General features: G+C 26.1%; 1 long non-coding RNA gene across 2 annotated transcripts; it reads right to left on the bottom strand.

The window, feature by feature from the left end:
• Window positions 1–767: 767 nt before the first annotated feature.
• On the bottom strand, window positions 768–2984 carry LOC114925275 (uncharacterized). 2 transcript variants are annotated; one of them, XR_003813943.2, is made up of 4 exons: window positions 2823–2984; window positions 2677–2731; window positions 2452–2588; window positions 768–1062 (listed from the first exon to the last, which is right to left on the bottom strand). It is a non-coding gene; the product is annotated as an uncharacterized lncRNA (long non-coding RNA). The 2 variants fall into 2 exon arrangements; XR_011872957.1 differs by having other exon boundaries at window positions 2682–2731.
• Between the last annotated feature and the right edge of the window lie 4125 nt (window positions 2985–7109).

Here is a 7109-nt window from a genome sequence, read left to right as displayed (position 1 = left end):
GACGCCAGCTTATGAATTTTCTATATGAACCAGGGCTCGGAGTGTTGATTTGTACATAGTAATATTTCTAAAGGGTGGTATGCTAACTTATGATATATATATATATATATATATATATATATATATATATATATATATATATACACACACGATAGTACCTGTATGCGTATGTATGGTCTATGCTATGTGTTGTGGGTATACATAATGCTGGCTTGTGTATGATTTGTTTAATTTTTTATTATGGCTTGTGTATGTTTAATTAGCTGTCCTCGCAAATTGTTTTATAAAATAAAAGTCTTTTCAAAACTCGATAGCACGCTAACTCGATTATAGGCTTAATATTAATAGTAAAAGTTTCAGTGGAACAAGTTGGTGACACTTGATTTCTAGTATGATCATGACTTACTGGGACTGGGTCGTTACAATTTATGTTAGTGAGACTATTTTCATTATTAATATTTATAAATATGCTATTATTTGTATAATTGATTGAATCATCCTATTTGTTTAAATTTTAATTCTATTGAATTAATTATTCAAGGTGCTGTAACACCCTACCGCACAAAGCTTTATGCTTAAGCCGTAAAACAGAGGTGGTGTGCTATTACGACCTCTAAAAATAAAACGTATATATGTAATAGCAGAAAGATTGTAATATGCTAGGAGCCTTGAAGAAAAAGGGAAGTAAAAATCGCGAAATAAAAAAGCGCAATGCCCAAGGTACGAGTTAACTTGCGTGCTAAGAAAACTATAACTATTAACCATAGGATAATAAAATTAGGAGTAGAGTGCCAAAAATACAAAATAACAAGCTCCTAACTCAGCCAGCGAAGTCAAGGCTGGCCCGAGAATATTTACACATATATACATATATATCCAAAACTCAAAAGTACATAAACAAAATCCTGCCTCTCCATAAGCCTCTAAGAGGACCAAAAAGAACGAGTTATGCGGAGAGAAAGAGCTAAGTGCAAATATATACATCGCTATGCAACAAAATAACCCAGTAACCACTTCGCTTCAGGAGCCCAGACGCTTAACGAGACGCCTCTCGACCTGCATCTGAAAAATAACAACATAGTATGGAATGAGAACCGGAGGTTCTCAGTATGGTAAAGGTGCCACACACATAATATATAAGGTCCTGGGAATGCCAGAGACAATCCTAGAACGCCGACACTCAGATTATAGAGCTTAAAGTATTAAACAGAAGCCATAAAGAGTGGTTTTCTAAGAATATCTAAACCTAACTTAACTTAACCTTAAATCTAAATCCCATAGTGCCATTCCTCCATACCTCCAACTCCATTATACATTTCACAGACAAATAAGCAGATAAAGGGAAGGTTACAAATATTGCAAGTAAAAAATATTCATTTAACATGGCAAGTACAATTAGGCACACCCAATTAGAGCACAAGCAAGTAACTCAAGTAATATGCATATGATGCATGCCTGTCCTATGGCTGATGAGGCTCATCTGCCGGTTATCCAGCCAATCCGACAAGTCTGAATTGAACTTAGACTGTCTCCCGACGTGCATCCCTAAGAGTCTATGCATAGCTTTTTCTCATATATTCAATATTGCTCAATGGGGGTTACATTCCTGGGAATTTATATAGTGCCCGGTCACACTTACGTCGTAGGGTCAACAGAGTATCGAGTTTTCTACCTGGTACACGTGGTGGCAAGCCACGGCACTTTATCAAGGGAATCTCGTATCTCAAATCATTCAAATTCATAAGCTATATAAATAATTCAATTATAATTCATCAACATCCACATCATTCTCAATCGCATCTCATTCATCATCATACATCAATCATATTCAATCCTTATATTTCATTATCACACCTCACATTCCGTCCATCAATAGTTCCAATTCAAAACATAATTCATTCTTTTCTAAATGAATCAAACTTAAAACATACTCATTTTCTTAATAACTCAAAATCAAATCATATAACCTTTGAATCTAAATCAATTTAAATAATCATCTAAACAAAATCTCTAATTTTTATAAAATTTCGACAGCATCTCCTCTAAAACTCGTACTTTGCCACCCTTTTCGGGTCCAAACCTGCATTCTTTTCAATTCAACATACCCTTTCTCATCATCATAACAATCACCACAATAAATCTACCTCAGATCAACAATTATACTCATACAATATTCAAATCCAACAACTAAAATTCAACTAGGAATCATAGTTCACAAATCCTAGGCTTTTAACACAAAATACCTCATTATCACAACAACCTCCACAATAGTTATACCTTAAATCAATAATTCACCAAATTACCAGTTAATCATCAAGCACCAAACCAACCATATTCATCAATAGGATACTAAGTATTAAATATACACATGCAATCTAACTTATCCTATGGTCATCTAGCCTAAGTTTTCACAAAATATTATATATCAAATGCAAGAAACCTAAACCATACCTTGGCCGATTTCCACGTAACGACCAAAGTAATTTATTCAAAATCAAGACATCCCCTCAAAATTCAACAAACTCTAAGCTCAGCTTCCTCCAAGTTCCAATATTCACAATTTCAAGCTCCAATTATTTATTCACAACCTAATACACATTCATAACACATATATATCTAATTTAATACTCAAAGCTCAAATTCAATAAAATTAAAATAGAATTATCGTATCATCACCTTACCCAAGCTTCACATAAGTAAGAGTGAACGTTTTCCTCAAACTAATTGGATCCTAAAACATCAAAGAACAAAGAAATTCAATATCCCTACTTAATTTTCCAAAATTAGGGGAAAAGATGGTTGGAAATAGAAAAATGAGTTACCTATGAAATTGTTCTGGTAGAAATGTCGAGCTCGACGCGGTGGACGCGTGACCGCAAACGATGCAACAATCGGAGCTCAGACGGAGAAGCTACGGCGGGTTGAAGTTACCATAAGGTTTCGGTACGCTTCTCCTCTCCTTCCCCCATTTACGTTGCTGCTTCTGCTGCGTATAAAGAAAGAAATGAGCTTTAAACTCATTTAATGGGATGGTCCAGTTGGGCCCACGGGTCCAGTTTGGACCCGGTTCAACCGGTTTAGCTTGTTCGGTCCAATCTTGGGCCGTTTTCTTCGAAATTGGTGTCAAAATTCTCGTTTCGATGAGCTATATTCTAATTTGATATAATTTTCACATTTCTAATCCTCCTTATTAAAAACTAATTTATTGACTAATTATCTACTAATTTAACCGGGGTTTACAGGTGCCATCGCTATTTCTATTTTTAAAGAATTTTTTAATATTATTTAATAATTCTAATAACATAATAACAATTAAAAAAGACAGAACAAAAAATTTTTTAATGTGAAAATAGGGCAAAAAAATAAATTTATTTAATAATTTTTTCGGATATATATATTTTTTATAGATAATTATTGTAAGGCATGATAAATTATTAAATTCTAAAAATAAGTATTAAGGATAAATAATTATTATAATTAAAAATAATGTCAATTTAAATTACGTACAAATAAACCATGTCAAACATAACAACTTAAAAGGATTACTTTTGAAAAAATATAGTTTATGATATTTAATTTTTTACCATATTAAAAAAAACATAATTACTTAACGACATTTATTTTTTAAATTCGCTATGTATGCAATTTTATTCTCTTTTTTTTTTGACAAAATTTTACTCATGATGGTAATTTTTCTAATGGTGTAAATGCAGAAAATTATATTTTTACTTTTTGATATAATCGATATATTATTAATAATGAATAGTAATTAACCCCTCATATTTTTAATCAAAGCATTTTGACGATAATTTCTATTTATAGATATTAATGGATGATTGTTTCTTTAAAAATAAAATGCATTATGATTTTAGGTTATTTCATAATTAACAATAATACTTGATTATTTCTTTAAAAATAAATTGCATTATGATTTTAGGTTATTTCACAATAATAATTAATGTTCATAATATTGAATTACTCTAAATTTTTTATTTTCTATCGGAAGTAATTAATCCTAAATTAAAAAGATTATGTTAAATTATTGAATAGTCCAAGTATAACTGGAGTTAATTTAGTTTATTTGTTTATTAATATAATTGATCGAAAGTATAAATGATAAATAAGACACGCAAATAATTAGAAAAATAGAATGTTAGTAATTACTTAAAATAGATAACAAAATAAGTTATAGGATATTACTTTATTTAAATTATTAATAATTAAAAGAATAAAAGGTCAGTAATTATTTTTAAAATAGACATTAAATTTAGTTTTATGGTACTAATTTATTTGAGTTGTTAGTAAAATTTTATAATTTTCAGATTTATATCTACTCAATTTATGTAATTTATTTTATTCTACTTTTAAAAAATTGAGACATGCATTTTTAATAATTTATTTAGAAAGTATAGCGAAATGAGTTATATCAATTAAAATTAATTATCGATAATTTAAGTCAATTAATTGATTGTATTAATTTGTAAGATGAATAACATATAATAAATATTGTGAAATTAATTATAATAAATTAATAATTAATAAATAAAAAACTAAAAGGGACTTTTTTATTGCTTTTTAATGGCTACACGTTTTAACTCTATCAGGGATACAGAAGGTTTTCAAAGAATAAGGGAATGGTCTAAATTTGCACGAATTCTAAATGTTCGAACTTACGATGTTGTTTCAGTTGGTTGTCGTTACGAGAATGACTCTAATCTATACGTGTCTAAGGAGTAGAATAGATTAAATATTATTTAAGTAATTTATTTCTAATATTGGTATTTGATTAAATTAGTTTTAGAGAAATTTAAATTATTGACTCAATTTATATATTACAACTATTCTTTTTGAATATATGATTTTTACATTTTCTAATATAAAATTTTTTTTCTAATTTTTAAGTTTATTTTCTTTCCTGGATATATGTATCACCTTTTTTTTTCATTTTATTTTTTAGATTAGTAATGTAATTATTAAGAAAAATGTATTTAAAAAAATATTAAAATATCACTATTTAAAAAAAAAAGAAAAGATACGTGAAAAAAAAAACAAAAAATTAAAACATCACTATTAGAAAAGAAACAATGGAGCCGGAATTGAGGAATATATATGGATATAAAAAATAAAAAATTATTGCACGATTGTTGAATAAAAAAATCATATATATAAAACGAAATAATTATAACAAAAAAAATAATATATGTGATTTAAATACTTTTAATAACCGGTAACATGGAGTTTAACAAAATATAATTCATATGTTTTTTTATTTATGTATATGTGTATAATTATTTATGTATATGTATATATATTAAGAAAAATTACCGTAATATATATATAGAATTATTTAACAAAATTAATATATACGTATACATAAATAAAAAAATTATTATAATTTTTGAAAATTACATATGAACTCTTTTTTTCTCTCAAATAAATTTATTCTAATTATATTACAATTAATTAGCTCATGAATAATGCATGATTATATTAATTTAAGAAAATATCTTCATTATAATTATATCAAAAATATTTAATGCTTTATTAAACTACTTATCAATTATCGATATTTTTAATCATTCTAATTATATCAATTGATATAGTTCTAATTCTCATTCAAGTGCAATAATTTTATTAGGAGATAGTTAATGCATACATTAATAGTGACCCATTTAATTTGATAATAATAATAATAATAATAATAATAATAATAATAATAATAATAATAATAATAATAATAATAATAAGGTCTACACGGTACATGCATTATATTTTAAAAAGGTAAAACATATCTTAAAAAAATTAGGGTATCAATAATCAATTGTGATTAATATCAATATCAATAATTAATTCTTATAATTATTTTTGTACTATTAAAGACTACATATAGTGTTTTTTTCTTTTTTGTAGAATAAAAAAGATTGTGATTCATAACATTTTCGTAAAATTATATCGTATGGACACAAGATTAATTAGATAACAAATTGAATTTTAATTAATATATTTATTTTTTGCTCATATTTTTTCATTAATTATTTTACTTTTTATATTTACAGTAAATATTGAATGTAAAAAAGAAAAAAATAATAATGAATGTTATCTATTTTATTTATTTAGAGTCATAATTAAATTTGATATAATTATAGCAAGTATCTAGAATTAATAATAACATGATACTATAATTTTAAGTTGTATAACATAATAAAAAAAATATAGCAATTTATGTATGCTTTCTATATAGCAATAATATTATATATATTTATATATATATCCTCTTTTAGCTCTTTTTTAAAAATATTGGCATATAATTAATGTCGATAACATATATATTGAGTAAGTATCTCTATTGAATTAATCATAAAGGTTAATAAAATATAATGGCATAAATTTCACTTAATTGTAGCAAGTATCTCTATTAAAAATATTTACTAATTATTACCATGTATAATTAGTGTGTGTGTGTGTGTATATATATATATAAGAATTAATAGTGAATTGTTACAATTATTTATCATCTAGAAAATTCGTACCTCAAACATAGATCTTCTTCTGTTTATTATTTTTCATACCTAAGGGCTACTAACTACGATTCTATCAACAGTATTACCTATGGTAGATTATGTAATGAAAAAGTTTAAAAAATAAAGGCAAGAATTATAAGGTTATGGAAAGTCCCATCCAAATTTGACAAGAACAAGACGACTTACGTAGAAATGATTCTTATGGATGATAAGGTAAGTTGATTATTTTCCATGATTCTTTCAAGTGATGCTAGGTCCATTTTATAAATATTTTTTGTTCATATTTTAAGTTTATTTGATAAGTAAACCCTTGCACAAATCAAAGACAGTGCAATTTTATAGATTTGTAAGTGCTAATAACTTTTATATTTAATTTGTTTTATAGTGTGATAATAGCCAATATATTTGTTGGTGGATTTGACTATTACTATATTATTTATGATCACATTCAGTATATATGTCAGATTTATTGAAGAAAGTAGATTATTAAAATCGATTAATAACTATTTTAGAGTTAATCCAATTAATACTAGATTAAACAAAATCAAACAATGCATAACATATTACTTTTTTTAATCAAATTATTAT

The sequence above is a fragment of the Arachis hypogaea genome, chromosome 15 (genome assembly GCF_003086295.3).
Source record: "Arachis hypogaea cultivar Tifrunner chromosome 15, arahy.Tifrunner.gnm2.J5K5, whole genome shotgun sequence".
NCBI classification, from domain to species: Eukaryota; Viridiplantae; Streptophyta; class Magnoliopsida; order Fabales; family Fabaceae; genus Arachis; species Arachis hypogaea.
The sequence above is the reverse complement of the archived record's forward strand: the minus strand, read 5'-3'. Positions and strand labels throughout refer to the sequence as shown.